General features: G+C 38.4%; 1 protein-coding gene across 5 annotated transcripts in view; it reads left to right on the top strand.

The window, feature by feature from the left end:
- CHRM3 (cholinergic receptor muscarinic 3) overlaps positions 1-16847 on the top strand; it is a 285137-nt gene that overhangs the window by 214503 nt on the left and 53787 nt on the right. The gene's annotated exons all lie outside the window — the stretch shown is intronic.

Below are 16847 nucleotides of genomic sequence, written 5' to 3'. Positions count from 1 at the left end.
AGCATCGCCTTCATGATCCAGAAGGTGCATTCTAGTTCTGTGTTCCTAACATAAAGTTGCATTATGTCTAGAAATTAGAACAACTGTAATGGGGAAATCATAGCAAATAAATACTCTAAGCAGGAAGAGTAAGTGTACTTTAAAAGACCAAAAAGAATCTCCAGAAATGCATTTGTAAACCCTTCTTCATGTTTCCTTGTTCTGTCCTTTAAAGAGGCCACTGAAATTTGAGAGTGAAGGTTACATGCAAGAGCATTAGCAACTCTTAATCTCTCTTCCAGTTTGCAGAAATCCCAAATATCAAATCAAGAAGCTAATTAAAGATACAATTCCAATTACAATGAGTTTTCGTACTGAAAGTGACTCAAAAATTGCATAACGAGCCTCCATTATCTCTCAGTGATTTCAGAACAAAAGTAGTTAGTCTATCAGGAAAAGATAAACTTCCTCCTGTAAAGTCTGGCTCTACAAAACAAGTCTGGGATTTAAAAACAAAGTTTTAAAGCTTGTACGTATTTTCATTGCTTGCTAGTCCCTCCCAGAATGGCACAGTGGGTAGTTCTGTTCCCCAGATTACAGCTGCACATTATGTCAATTTGACAGACATGAGAACGAGCAAAGTCTTTCCCACAGGTCCTCAAGGGTTTTTATCCTGCCGGATGCCCCCCTGCAAGCTGAATCAGGTAGCTTGAGGCCTTCCCACCAGTACACAGTCCTCTGATAGTTCCTCAAATACTCAACGTCAGACCCAGTGGACTCCAGTTGTGCAATCCCTCTCCAAGAGGCGTGTCCATTCATGCTTTAAGACAGCAATAATGATAATAAAAAGCATACTTAATGTGCAGTTTCTATAAGATTCAGTTTGAGATTAAGACACATAGATTTAGGTGCTTGTGAGTGGATGTCTTCATATGAATGATGCAGGTAATCTTCTAGTATGGCCAATGGTGATCTTGCCAATAGTCAGAGAAGTCTAAAGAAAGATTTAGTTTAGCTGCTTTAATTGTTAATGCAATTAATTAAACCACCAGAGCCATAACAAAAAATCCGTGAACACCTGTGCTCCCTACAAAAGCTTCTTTAAAATCCATGGATCCTATAAATGTTCAACACAAATTTATTATACTATATCTAGCATATTCATTGTGCTCTTGGAAATTTTAGAAAAACATTGACTATGACCACCTGTGGACTTGTACAGACAATTGACTCATGGAGACAACTGATAAAGAATAGAAATCCTAAGCTACTGTTGGAGGCTAATTCCCCCCAAAACACCTTTTATTGAGGTCAAATCCAACCATCATCTTACAGTCTTTCTGCTGCCACATCTGTTAATCTCTGATACCCCAAACTCTTTTCTTTCTGTGTCCCAAAGTCTCCTAGCCTATCAGTTCTTCTGCTCTTAAATTGTGCTACCTACCTGTTTTACCCAAGTAACTAAAGAACATTGTAAGTTTGAGCTAAGAACTCTTGTGCCTCACCTGTTCCGACCTGGGGTTTTGCTTTGGATGAGGGAACTGCAAAACTGTATTTCCACAAGGGAACAGCCTCAGTGCCAAAGGTAGTTGTTCCTATTCACTCGTTCCTGACCCAGCACCGTATTCTGCCATTCCCTCAGCGTTTCTGATACAGATGCTTACAATGTCTTAACAATATCAGTGAATCGATTAAAAAACAAACAAACAAACACAAACAAACAAACAAACCGCCAAACCTACCACCTTTCCTGAAAAGGGATTATTTTTACCTGGATTACAACAATGATATAATTTGTCATGTGGCCCATTACCACTTGCATTGACAGCAGCGGTGGTGTGAGGAGCTGCAATGTAAGGAGAGGATATTTTTCATGCTGGCTTCTTTAGCAAAGAAAATGTATCATGTAACCCTGAACTAAAAGCTGTCTTCTTTTCTAATTATCACAACTTGTTTAACACAAGATTAGTAGATTACCTATGCTTTCAGGCAGTTTCCCTTCTATCCTTATCACAGAATCATAGAATAGACTGGCTTGGAAAGGATCTTTGAAGGTCATCTAGTCTAACTGCCCCTGCAATGAGCAGGGACATCTTCAACTAGATCAGGTTGCTCAGAGCCCTCTCCAACCTGACCTTATACCACCACAGCTGCAGAAAAGCTATTTTAAAGAACAAATTAATAATTATTTTTTAAATAAATAGGACTTTGAATGGCAAAACCCCATATCTGTTAAATAAAAATCTGGATATTTTACAAATTCATATTTTCTTGTAGAGAAGGAATATTCAATTTAAATCCAAATTAGAGACATCATTATTATATTTTAATTCCGTCCCCAAAGCACAAATTTGCAGGTGGCTTAAGATTCACCAATACAAAATTTGTTGTGCTTACCTCAGTAGTACCTTACCCATTATTGATACGCATGTAAAAAGGCATGCAGATTTACTAAACATCTCTTGCAAACTCGTTGTTTCAAAATACTTTGTGCTTACTCATAATCCGTACTCGTATTTCTCATCACAAATAAACTCATAATAGATTGGAGCTGTGATCCCATATTGTGAACATTTAACTTGGTAATGGGTACACCTAGTGCAGTTTACTTCATATTAGTATTGATTCAATTCTTAGCGTAAGGCTAGTAATATGAAATTAATTACTTTTCCTATCAGCAGTCACTAATCCAATTCTGTTATTGATGTATTTTTGTGCGTCTGCTCTATGGTTTATTTGATTCCTTTTTTCTATTAGAAACACAGCAGGTACGGCAGGGGCAAGTTTACTGGGTAGAAGCAAAGGTTGGTTGATAGCTGGGCTGTCTGCAGCACCGGCCAGGTGGTAAGAAGGGGAGCAGCTGGGGCTCCTTGCTGTGGGGCTCCCACGTGAAGGCTGTTTCCCCTTTCCCCCTTCAAGCTGCAGCTGTCCCTGTCTGGCAGATTATCTGGTAAGTGGATATGTAGCAACTGAATCTGATTTCAAAGTGCATTACCCTCAGTAGTCACCTCTCTTCCCTTAAAGACTACACAAGGGTAAATTAAATTATTTGGCTATCACAATGCTTAAAAAAAACTAAATTAATGAAAATTAATAAAACAGTCCTTGTAATTGTTCTTGTTAGTCATGCAGTTAGCTTAGATATCGAGTTCTTTAAACATTGGACTTGTACTTTTAACAATGAGCAATTTTGAAAGTCCCACTTAAAATTCCCTTTTTGTTTTGGTATTTTCTACATTGTCCTTCGTTTATTTCCACCGATGATCTTTCCTCATACTCCATATCAGCCTCCATTTAGTTTCCTTTCCTGTTACACAATTCTTTCTTTTGAATAGCCATTTGAAAACGTTTGTCTGGTAAGACAGTTCATATTTAAATATACTAGAATGCTAAAAGTTTTGCTGTGATTGAACACCGGTCCAAAGACAACTGCAGAGTTTAAATACTGCTATATGAAAGGCAGAAAAACGTGTTTCTGAAGAATTGTGAGGGCTTTGAAATGTAGTTTCATTTTCTATCAGAATTGAGCCCCTAAATTCTTCATACAACCCAGTAAAAATAAAATCTGCTTTGAAATGATTCAGCAGAATCATATGGAATTTTGATGGGCTCTCTGATATTTATGATTTAGAATGGAATGAAAACATCAAAACCAGATATAATGCCAAATTGAGGACCACTGCATTTTATTCAGGATATGTTATAATTGAATATTTCAATACTTTCAATGCATCTTTTTTTTTAAAAAAATAGTATTTGAAATATCAGTCCGGTGGAATTGATTCCGAAGAAAATTTCGCGATTCTTTTAGTAGGTTTGATAGATTTGTATTAAATATAATTTGATAGAATTTTTCAGTTAATGAAAATGGTCTTTTTAGCATTTCTAACTGTTCTTTCTACTTGAAACTTTGGGACTCCTTGTGACTTCATTTACAGTGCCACATGGTCTTATTTACTCCATACACAACACGTGTCTTAGGTATTACTCTATTTATGTCCAGGATACTTACTTTTCTTACTCTGCATAATTATATTTCAGTCCACATCTATCAGATAGGCAAAATTAGTGAGATTTCCTTTCACACAAGTATATGGAGCACCTCAACTATACACAGAGATGCTACAGAAAATCTGAAACTTCGGGAGGTACACTGAGGAAGAAAATGGTTTCATTTTCTCACAGCGATGTTCTTACTCAGCACTTTTTTAGTTTTGTAAAATGTGAATTCATAGGTTCATTTTATTATGATGCCTGTCCTGAGACCTATACTGCAAAGTGCTCACTGAATTGAATGACTGGAACAGGATCATTTGAGTTTTGGGGGTTCCGTGTGGCAATATCTGCTTCATGCTTTACATACAAAAGAGTGAAGGATGTCACTGTTTATTAAAAACGGTGTTTGAATGTTACTGCCCGCTGGAGAAGTCCACAGTAAGGATAGAAGCCAAGCCAGGAGGGGCGTTTGCACCCGTGTGGTGGTGAGGGAGATGCTTCATCCATCAAGTGAGGAAGGGAGGGGGGTTCCCGACATAGGGGGTGGGATGCAGGAGTTGTCCCTGGGGTTGGCTGCAGTGGCATCTCTGAAGGAGCAGAGGAAAATGCTTCTACCCATTTCCCAAAGCCTGCAAACCCAAAGGGAAGTCAGACATTCCTCATGTGCCCTTTTTGCTTCACACCTGCCGGGAACTCAGCAAAAGAGGTCATGTGTCAGTCCCTGGTGGGAAAATGTATCTTGAGCTCTACGTGAGAAGACAGAGGGGATGGATTTGATTCAAAACCAGCTACAGCAAAGTGTACTGTAATCAGTATAAAATCTTGTAATACCATCCTTAGATCCGCAATTGAAGGCGAGTTGAGGTTCTATTAACTTTAGCTTTGTCCAGCTTTCTCTTTGGCAGATTGCAGGCACCAACCAGAACCATATAAGGCCTTAAAAATAAAAATAGGTCACAAATGGTCTCATGTCAAAAGCCTTTATTTTTGAAAATGCAACCAATAATAAGATCCTTGAAATGTGCCTGCAATATATAATTAAGCAGGTGCATAAATGAATATATATATGTGTATTCATACATTTTTTTAAATCATTTTATGATTGTCCTTCATCGATAGTATACTCAGAGTGAGTAGAACCCCTCTAATTTCTTTCTCAAGTTATTTTCTAAGGGTTAGGATCCTTGCCAGTGTATGTATGTTTTACTGACCTTTTATTGCCCTGGCATTTCCATTACAGCGTTTGAAAATTGCCATTAGTTTATTTGCCGAGTTGCCAATGCTTGTATTATGTTTGCCACCTACAGAGAACCACAGTAATACTTGCTGATAGTATCACACATTTTTCTTGGCTGTACTTTGGCTCTGAGAGTGGAGGGGGGCTGTGTTTCTTTTCCCTAGCTTCAGTGTTCTGTTTTTTTCTAGATAAAATCATTTCGCTGAGATACAGCGTCCCTTTGCACCCAGTAGGCCAGTTAAAAGGGCTCATCTCTGAACTTAAATGACTTTTTAGTTCAAAGGGTAACAATAGCAACTCTGAGTACCATAGATAGATGGTACTGATAGATGCTGCACTGCATGAATAAAAAGTTAATCTCAAGCATATTTTTACAGTTTATTTTCATATTTGTGAACTTTTAAAATATCTCAAGCATCATGTTAGCTGCACTCCTGTCACACAGTGAAGCAACGCACAGCTGTTAAATAAGTGGTCTGAAAATCTGTGACTGCTGACTTTATATAGGAGAAATACATTCGTCAAAAAGTAAAATTCTTGTTAAAAAGGTAGATTTCTGTAACGCTGAGGAGATGTAGAAGTCTAACAAAAATACTGGAAAATATAGATTATTTTTTTTTCCCTGACTGTATGTGTTTTCTTTCTGTTTTTAATTTGACATTATTTGCTGTCTATTTGCATTTTGATTTGAATCACTATTTCATCAGATGCTGGTGTGTTAAATCGTATTTTACCACCATCCAGAGTGAATCTGTGCAAACTATCTAGAGAAACTTAGTAATCAATAATTCAGTGGTATTACCAACCCGTGGTACTTAGCTCCAACTTTAATGTTTATTTAAGTAGACTAACGGAAATACTTTCTGCCACGGAGCCATCTACAGTTGATAGGTTCCTACTTTCTACCAGCGTCCATTAGGCATGTACAGCAGGTGGAGAGTACTAATCATAATTGACTAAAGACTTTCTAACATTTATCAAGGTGTTTTGGAATATCGGTTCCACCACTCTTTGTATTAATCTTAATTTTCCATCTCTATATGTTTTTTTCTTCTTTTTTTCATCAGCACCTTTGTGTCCTCCTAGTCAGGGAGAGTCATTCCTTTCACATGTAACCTTTTCTAAAATCTACTTATAATTTGAATCATAGGCATGGTGCATATATTTAAGATCAGGAAAGTTTATACCTTACACTTTTGTAGCAATAGTAATACTCCGCACATCACCTGCTCCTTTAAAACACTGCTTCTGGTGATGCTAGTTACCTATTCCTTGCAACCCCCCAAAAAGCATAAAAAAAGGTCAAACTTAGTACTAAATTAGGGGCCTCAAACAAACAGATGGAGTTATGTATTGAAAATTGGTTTTATTGTGGAAAACTGTAATCTAACATTTTACTATTGGATCTTGGAGGCAAACACAAGTGAGTGAAAATGATCTTGAACACAGGCTGGGGTTTTTTTTTTTAATTTCTGGATTGTTTAGGACCCTTTGATGCTTGTGCACCTGGGCCAATTTTTTCCAGCTGCTTTACAGAACAAAAGAATGGTGCCTATACAAAATTTGGGAATTAACACTGAAAGAAATTAATAGAAAAAGCAATAATGATGTGAGCTTGCAAAGATGTGTTGTGACTTGCTTGTGTGCAGACTTTTAATGTAACAGGAATACAGGTGAATCTACACCTAAAATTTGAATCTGGATGGTTGTATGTTCCAAGTGCTGACAACACTTGGAGCATCGAAGTTAAGGTATTCAGAAAGGGTAGCAAAAGAATCAATACCACTGAGACACCAAAGAACTGGTTTGCAAAGATTAAAATCACAACTGTACTTTCTAAGTGGAAGGTAAGAACTGCGAGCATTTGAGGGATGTAAGCACAAAAAGAACTGATTAGAATACTCCAAATGGATGTAGCTAGATGTGATGGGATAGATGAAAAGGATTTGAATTTGACAGGGAAAGGAAGTTTGTTAGCTATGAGATCTTCAAGCTCTTTAACAATCCACTTACACAAATGATAGGAGCTTTATAATACAATTTGTAAATCAAAGTAAAAAATACATGTTACAGGATTAATCTTATGTAGGCAGAGAAGGAATGAAATTATTTTCTGATGTTATTAAATCACTGATTAATTAACTCCTGAGTAATCAGAATATAATTTTCCTTATGAGAGCTCATGACCTGTGTCAGGAGGTGCTAGAACAGCCCTGTGAGTTCTGAGGAGTCAAAATAAAGGTGATTTAGGTCCAAATCATGTAAGCATGAGAAGGATCCAGACCCCGGTTCTTCCTGTCATTGAATTAGCACCAGGACATTGTGCTAAAGCAAGCTGCACAGCTGTTACCTTGGTTCACCTCATAAAGCCTGGCTCTCCATGTTGTGTTAGGAGAGATGCAGGCACTCGTTTATCCATATAAATGTATTGCTGGGTATTCCTATCTGTCTGAAGGTAAAAACCAAGAGAACTTTCAGCTCAGAGAGGGCACTTGTAGGTACTTTCAAGGTTGGACAAAAATTGAAGTTAAGAGAGCTGACTCACTGGCTAATAACCTCTTGTTTGTTATCTAGACTTAACAACATTTTAATTTTCTTGAGATTGTTATATTCCATCCTTACTTATTCTGATATAACCTAATGGAGAGTCAGATAATTTTCTTTTTCTGAGAAAAAGAAGAAAATAATAATTGCAGATGACATTGTTCCGTAGAAGTAGACACTTACTGCTAATATATTTAATATTGCACCGGAGGAAATAACTCTTTTATTGACTTTTTATTGACTCTCTTGACTTGTTCTTGTTGCCAAAGCATACCTTCCTACATTATGTTAAGTTAGTGAGACAGCTTTTCCACTGTACCAGATTTTTGAGTTTTTTCAGATCTTTGTATGAAAATTTATTCTGACAGCTCCATGTTTGGTCCATCACATTTGCTAACCATTCTCAAGTTGCTAAGTAGTTTTTTGCATTTTCTCCCCCAATTTTAAAATGAAAACTTGATTTTTCAAGACCTCACATTTATTAGTTCTTTTTTGATCGCTTCTCACAGCGTCTCTATACAAAGAAATATTAAAAATGCAAAGTAAAGTTTTATACTTGACTGTCTTCTTCCTTGAAGTTATAGCTGTACCTCAGCATAGTACCAAATAATGCCAAATTACAATGAGCCCTGCTATTGTGTATGCATCTGATTTTAAATTTCTGAGGAACTGGGAAATGATACTATATGGTAAATAATGCTTTATTTGTAGTTATATGCTATCCAAGTGAACAAAGAGAGTATGGTATATTGTATTAGCAGAAAAAGGAAAAAAAATACAAGACGTTAAATGAATGAAGCTTTTGCGCAATTGATCTATGTGTTTGGATGAGATTCTCTTGCTTTTTATAAGACAGAGATTCCGATGCTTTTCCTGTGGTTGAGACATTTTTAACACCGCTTTGCTGTCAAAGTTTAGGGTCATATTTCTGCAGAATACCATGTAGATATGGTCTCTTTCTTTTATCCAGACATTAATTTTCATGAAACTTGTAGGTGTTTCATACTTCTGAGGTCTTTTCTTCCATATAAAATATGAATTAAGTTGGCAGACAACTCAAAGTCTTACAAGAGAACACAAAAAGTGCATATACATACACATAGATACAATTTGATACTTAAACCATGCCTGTGTAACAAGCAAAACTAGAAACTACACTAAAAAAACAAAGTCAAAGGGGTTTTAAGTGCCTTTGGTCCTTGGAAATCCAGTTCTGTCCTTATCATATTTATTTTTCCTATGTGCTCGAGAAAAGGACCGAAGAGACATAAGAAAAATAAGCAGAATACTTAACGACAAATGATTGTCATATCTGTTCATTACTGAGGCCAGAGTAAGTATCTTGAGAAACTAGAGACAGCATCTAAATGATGCAGGCATTATTGTGCCATCACTGCAGAGTTGCATATATTATAATATTCAGCCTAGACATAACTAGAAAACAGCGAGCTTAATTTTAATAAAATTATTTTCAATCCAAAACTGTTGGTTGTGCCTGTTAAGTGTGAAGTCCAGAAATTAGAAGAACTGTGGAAATGATGTGGTGCTTCTATTTGTCTAATGAATTAAGGCATTGCGTCACTCAGGCTTTGGTCTTAGGCCTCCATCGTTGCTCGGCGTGGTGTAGCTGCAGTGCAGAGAGGTGGGGCAATAACCCAGCTTCTCTGCCCTCGAATGCAAGGGTCCTTACTCCATCTCTCTTATTAGTTCAACTCCACCAAATCAACTAGCCCTTGTTGTCATCCATGTTCCTCATAGGCCTGCCGTGCACCCATCTCTGCCACAGTGCAGAGGAGGGCTGGTAGTGAGGTTTAAAGTCAGATTTTCCACTGTCTTTCTCCAATCACTCCTAAGACAGAAAAGTGGGCTTAGGAAGCCAGTAAATTTGCATCTCAATCTTAATCAAAATGTTTTTCTTCTTTTGCGGACTTGCTTCCTCAATATAGTGGCAGCTCTTTCTACTGTAAAAATTCTGAGCTTGTATAATTAAGAAAATAATTTCATGTCTGAGGTGTGTTTATTCTGGTGAAACCAAAGCAAAAATGAAAACTGAAATTTAGTATTTAACATTAAAATAGGCTTGAAAGATGGTCTGATGCTTCACATGAAAGACTCAGTAGCCATACACAGAAGGGATGTTGGCATCTGCCAACATGAAGGCAAAAAGTACACTGTTCCAGTCACTGGAAGTCCCATGCTAGCTTAATATACAATGTTATATCCCCCAGAAACACAGACAACAGTAACTCTGATGGTCTGGCTTCTTCCAGGAGAGAATTCACCTGGAAAGGTTTATTTCAGATTAATTTGCTTGGGTTTAAGAACAAGAATCACCGAGTCCCACCTCAGAAACTATTTCTGCCCCACTGGTGCCACACTTCCCATGTGGCTCCAGTTTCTGACAGTGCAGGGGTGCAGGATGTACACTGGCCAAGAGTTATTGGGGGCTGGTAGGGCATGACGTTCAGCTATCAAGCCTCACAGACTTCAGGTCGCAAACTAGCAATGTGTCATGCCCAGCTCCTCTTTCTTTCCCCTCCTCTCCTTTGGAAAGTCAAGCTCTCAGAACAGGGGGAGATCAAAGGTCCTTCCTGTCCTGTCTTGTATTCTCAGAGGAACTGGTGAGCAAATGTTATTTCGAGGAAACTCTGATATTTTGATATTTGGCTTCTATACATAAAAATGAAGAATTGCACTTAATGGTTTTATTGCTTGGAATTAATTTGGCCTTACTGTAACATAGAATTTCAATAAGTAATAAAATACAGAGAACGTATAGAAATAAAATGTATAGAAAACAGCATATCATATATACCTCATCACATATATTACTTCAGCTGAATGCAAGTTTGATCAAAATGAAATACTGTGTATTGGAACTGAATTGTTTTGAAATGTTTCCAATGATATAATCAAAGGGTTATGTTCCAGCAAAATATTTCGAGTCTGACATAGCATTTTCTGATGAAAAAGTCTTCCATCAATTATTTTTTCTCTAACCAGCTCTGGCTATTAAGCATTATTTCTTGCAGGGAGAGCATGACATTTGCTTCACATAATTCATACTGATTTCCAGGAGGTACAATACCGAGACGTAACTTCAATTAATGTGTGACACCTCCGCTGTGATCTGGATACTGCACCGTTTGCCTCTGTCACTGAGATGCCATGCAGTAATTGTACCTGCAAAAAAAAGGCAAGGCGGGAGCTCTTTAGCTAATACAGAAAGAACATGGTGGTAGAAAGTTCTCTGTAAAGGACTGGCCATTTTTCTCTTGTTCACCAAACCCAAACTTCAGGCCACCAGCCATATTTCCCATTTGGGGCTTTTTCTTGTGATGAGGCTTGAATGAAGGGAGAGGAGGGGGCAGGGGGGACAAGTCTGTGATAAAATTTCAACTTTGAATGTAAATTTTTCAGACTTGTGCATGTGGTATTCTATGCAAGCTGAGATTCTTTATTGGCTTTATTGTCCATAACATATTTTTATTGGCTATATTTTAAATACATATTAGTTGACGTGTTAAATTTGCAGAGAGGAAGGGTGAAGAGTAGGGTACCCAACAGATTTTTAGCTATTTCTCTTGCCAATTTCTAGCAAAGTCTAGTGGGCATTTTTGTCAAGAGCCATTCTGCATGAAGCAAAGTGCTGGCCCTGGCTGTAGGGAGCAAACCAGGCTCAGCAAACCACTTTCATAGCTGGCAAGTGTCATGGCAAGCCGTAGCTGTTCTTAGACAGACTGGGAAAATGGCAGCATCTCCCACAGCAACGCAGGAGCCATCACAATCGTGTGACCTTGGCCAGACCAAATAAAGTTTACTTGTGGTCTAGATCCAAGTCAGAATCCCCCATCTGAGTAATTCTGGGTAAGGAGAGGAGTCAGAGCTTCTTTCCTCCATTTCTGGTTTTGATACCAACTCACCACCGTGGGAAAATAATTGGCATCTCTAATTTTCAGAAAAACACATTCTGTAAAAGAAGCCTCAGCATTTGTAAAAAGGCAGTGCCAGGGGCTATTTATTGTTCACCTAAAAGTAGAGACTGCTTTTTCTCAACTGGTTCTCTTCACTACATTATAATTTAGTGTCTATATTCACAATGTATTTTGCATTTCTGTGATCACTGTCATCAAAAGATCCTGAAAAGCCCTTTGTCTGTGAATTCTTTTATTCATCAACACACACACACACACATACGCACGCACAATTGCTGTGTGACTGGTGTCCTGCCCTAACATTGTGTGCTCAATGCTGCATTGACATGGGATGATAGAGCTTTAATCTTTTTGGTAGTTCTGCCATTTTAGTTTTGGTGTTTGTTTGCTGTCCAATCTCTCAAATGGTTGAATACCATTAAAAGGATTTACAGTTTTAAATTAACTGTAACCTTAGTGTACACTTAGTTACCTTAAGTGTAACCTTAGTTACACTTCAGTGTAACTGAAGTGAATTAACTCAGTTCCAAGCTATTGAAGCTTCAAAACATTTTTGAAGTATGAGACGATTAGACTCCACTGAATATCAACTCTTTCTCGGTCACGTTTTACAAATTGTAAGATTCATCTCGGTTTACTAGCAGACGATAAAGTCCTAGCTGCTTTATTTTAATTCTGAAATTTTATATAGCCGAAATTCATGAGATTGAGAAAACGAGTCTGAGAAAGGAAAGGTTCACAACATAATTTTCAACAATTTTTTAATTGGTTGTCTCACAGGGAAAATAGTCAGCTAGGCAAGTGATATAAGAAATGTCTAGGTATCTTCATGCTTCTGCCCTACCCCTGTGTGTTTCCGTATGAATTCATACGTGTTTAGCCATGTTTTGTTTTACAAGCTGCAATATTGTACATGCAAAATAGGATGAAAGGTGCAGCTTACTGTCCTCGTCGTACTTAACAGGAGAGACAGCTACAGGGAAACCCCCATTAGGAAATGTTAAATCAGTATCGTATTTCTGCACTTTATCCTACGCTGTTGCAGAGCATCATTGCGTGCCATTAAACATTTGCCGTGTTCCACCCCAGAAACACACTTCATTTCGCGGAATGAAAATTCGTCAAGATAGCAGAGAGCATGTCAGGGTAAGAGCGCATGGCTGCACCGGCGTCTGTGCTGTGCGTGGAGAATGTTCACCCATATGCTCACATGCTGTGGACATGACTGCATTACAAGCATCATGAGACAAAAGCTTCACTGAATATCACCTCCTTTTCCCATTGTAATTACAGGACTTTCTGGGAACTAAAATCCTATTTATATTCTCCTACATTGCTATATTATTTGTAAACAGAACAGTAATTTTAATGGATGGCCTAGCTGAATTTTTGCTTTCAACTCCAGGGCATTTCATGCATTTTTTAATCTTAAAAGAGCACATCATTGCACAGATTCATGGTAGGCAGCTGATGCTTCTTCACTCTGAAGAAGTTATGTCTCTTTTAACCAAGAATATAAATCTAGTGCAATGCATATTGAGAGACTCAAGTGAAATGTACTGTGAAAAAAGGGTAGCAACGTATTAAATCAAGTCCCATTTTCCATCTGTCTTGGGGTAATGGAGAGCAGATTTAAACTATATTTTGACCTTTTTACAGTTATATTCAAATACTACTGTAACTCCCTTTACATCTGTTTTTGTACTTTGTACTGCACATTTGCTTTTGTTCACAGCTACGTTCCTTTTTTGGGGAGGGGGAACAAGTTGTCTGTTGCTATGTTTATGGGCAGAAGTTATGCTCCTCAGCCTCCAGCATGACTCTACTCCCAGGATGAGACCCCTTGTTCTCCTCATAGGTCATCTCTGCTTCTGCTGTGGTCTGTGGTTCCTCCTCCTTGCACAAGGTATTCTACACCATCCCTGCTAGAATCATAGAATCTTTTAGGTTGGAAAAGACCTTTAAGATCATCGAGTCCAACCGTTAACCTAACACTGCCAAGTCCACCACTAAGCCCTGTCCCTAAGCGCCACATCTACACATCTTCTAAATATCTCCAGGGATGGTGCCTCAACCACTTCCCTGGGCAGCCTGTTCCAATGCTTGATAACTCTTTCTGTGAAGAAATTTTTCCTAATATCCAATCTAAACCTCCCCTGGTGCAACTTGAGGCTGTTTTCTCTTGTCCTATCGCTTGTTACTTGGGATAACAGATAGACCCCCACCTTTCTACAACCTCCTTTCAGGTAGTTGTAGAGAGCAATAAGGTCTCTCCTCAGACTCCCTTTTCTCCAGACTAAACAACCTCAGTTCCCTCAGCCACTTCTCATAAGACTTGTGCTCTAGACGCCTCACCAGCTTTGTTACTCTTCTTTGGATGTGCTCCAGCACCTCAATGTCTTTCTTGCAGTGAGAGGCCCAAAACTGAACACGGTATTTGAGGTGCAGCCTCACCCGACATGGTTTGCTCAGCTAAAAGAGTACAACTACTTGTGTGGTACAGGTATAACCTTACTTCAGTTTTGGGCATATTTGCTATCTTTAATACCACATCTTTTCTCGACCATCCCCTCAATTTCTTTTTCTCTTTATTTTTACTTTGGATATACACTTTGCCATTTGGCTTTTTTCCCAGTCTCTGGCAAGCAGTGTGCTCGTAACAGCTTCCACATGCCATATACCTGCACCACGCTTTCATTTCCCCTTCTTCCCAACCGTACCGCACTTCTGCAACTGGGCCAATACTGTTGTCTTTGGGCAGGACGTCACCCCGTAAGACATCAGACTGCAAATATTCTGTCTAGTCTTTCATGAAAGGAAAGTTTTACAGCTGTAAAGTCCTGGTAGGCATGGCATCTTATAGAATAAAGTGAATGGACAAGCAATGATTAATAATATTTAATGTACACTATGTAACATCTATTTTTGTTTTGTAAATTAAAAAACTTATCTGTTGCTATCAAAAGGAGAGTGAATAATAGACCCTTTATAGTCAACTGCTAATACCCCATGCATCAGTAGGGAAGGGACAGCCAAACTCTCTGGGAAATAGGAATGCGCGGGTAGGAGTTTCAGGAAGGGAAGAGTGGGTTATGTTAAGCATACCTCAGCTGCAGCTTGTTGGGCTCTCTTCCCGTGGAAAAATATCTGTGAATGGTGAATGGTGCTGACAGTACCTTTTTTCCAACAGTTACCAGTGTTCCTCCATCCGATTTAGTACGGGAATAACTTGTTGTTTCACAACAACCAAAATGGTTATTATTTACTCCTCTGCTCAGTGTCACACATCAAAGTTTCCTAATTGGCACAAAAATAAGCAGTATTGTTTTGTCCATTTTACAACATAAGATACTACCTACGTAAGTTAGGACTTCTCCAGACATCCCTCATTTCCTTTCCTTTGCTTTTCTTTTTTTTTTTTTGGTCTTTTTCTTTATGGTGGTATTGCTTTAATGGTAAGAGTCTCCAGTTATAGCATGAAGGGATTTTTGATTTATAGTGGTTTTCCACTTCTTCAGAAAATAAGGCATATTATCATGTATTCTTCTTCTATTTGGACAACGTTGGGTCAGAAGGATATCTTTTCCCATCTGGATTAAGCAAACGATGTTGCTGCTCTGTTCTGTTCTGGGTTCAACTCAACTTTGCTTAGTATTATCTATGAAAGAGGTTGTTAGCCACATCCTTTGGGTTTGTTAAAGACAAAATAGTATATATGGGTAGAAAATTCACAGTGTTGCACCTTAAACTCTGTTACACGTTTATAAAGAAGCTGTGCAAAAACAATTACAGAAAACTGTTAGGCTCCAAGCTCACAGCAAGTTTTTTACAGTTGGACCCAAGTTTCTTCCAGGATGTGACCAAAATAAACACGGATAGCCAAACCCCAGGGATAAATCTGTGCTGTAGTCAGAGGGGTAGATCTGTGGCCTCGTCAGTGTGCTGCCCCAGGAGGCCCTAAACACGTAACTCCCCTTTCTGTTGTAAAGGTGGCTGTATAGCCATCAGCAAACAGTGTAATCCACCCCCCTTTGCTAACAGGGAGCATTAGCATTTCTCCATCTCAGAAGACATTGTGTCTAGAAGAGGTTCAGAGGCTAAGGTCATAGTCTCCATATAAACACATAAGAAAGAGAGATTGCTATCTGAAAATATTTTTACTCAAAATGCTGGAGAAATATGTTTATTCTATGCCTTGAAGGGTGAAGTAAAGGTGCATAAATTTACCAGACTTCCTAATTCTAATATCCAAACATTAAAATCCTTTAGAAAGGGATTTCTGTGAAGTCATCTGCGTGGTGGTATAGTGCCTTGGAGATCTAGCATTTCATTCTTGGGTTTTTCCATAAGGTCCTTTAAAATGATGAAATGGTTCTCTCTGTATAAGAATATTCACTCTTGCTGTTCAGGAATTATTAGAACAGTTACAGAATAGTCAGCTAGATCCCTGTCATGTTTCCTAATTTAGTCTCTAATTGGCTTAAATTCTAAAAATTACGGTTGTGTAGTTAAACTGGTCATCTACATGGGGTGAGGGAACATGTTATCAAAAGTCTATAGCTCCTAGAGAAGTCAGCTGTGTTTTAAGATTTTTTTTAAATAGACCGTGCATTTAGGTGACTGATAGATATTGTTGCTCGGTGTTGTCCAGCTGAGCTGCTATTAAAGCTAAATAAAAAAAATGTGATTCTTTTTATCAGGAGACTGGCCTATGAGTCAGCAAGTACATCCCTGCAGAGGAATAATAGCACATCATTTACATTTATTGTCTGAAATGCGTATTGCCGGACAAGAAGATGAACCTCCTGAGTCAAAAACCAGAATGGACAGAGAGGATCTCTTCCAAGGCTGCCTAGGGCCTTTGATCTGCTTCCACTGTGGAGGAAATAGTTTGTGCTAGATATTTGCTGCCTTGTATTGCCTCTTGCCCCTGCTGCAGGGAGAACAAAGATGATATTATAACTATGTGACATTTCTCAGTCCGCTCGTGGGACGGCTCCTCTTTGTGCTGTGCCTTGCAGGAGGTTAAAAACAAAGCCGAGATTCACCCCCAGATTCTATAATTGGTTAATAAATAAGAACATAAAAAAGAAACAAGCAGTCGTAAACACACATTCATACGGAACGCAAACTCGGGGCTTTGTTTCAGCGTCTGT

Source organism: Chroicocephalus ridibundus, chromosome 3, assembly GCF_963924245.1.
Source record: "Chroicocephalus ridibundus chromosome 3, bChrRid1.1, whole genome shotgun sequence".
Classification (NCBI taxonomy): Eukaryota; Metazoa; Chordata; class Aves; order Charadriiformes; family Laridae; genus Chroicocephalus; species Chroicocephalus ridibundus.
The sequence above is the reverse complement of the archived record's forward strand: the minus strand, read 5'-3'. Positions and strand labels throughout refer to the sequence as shown.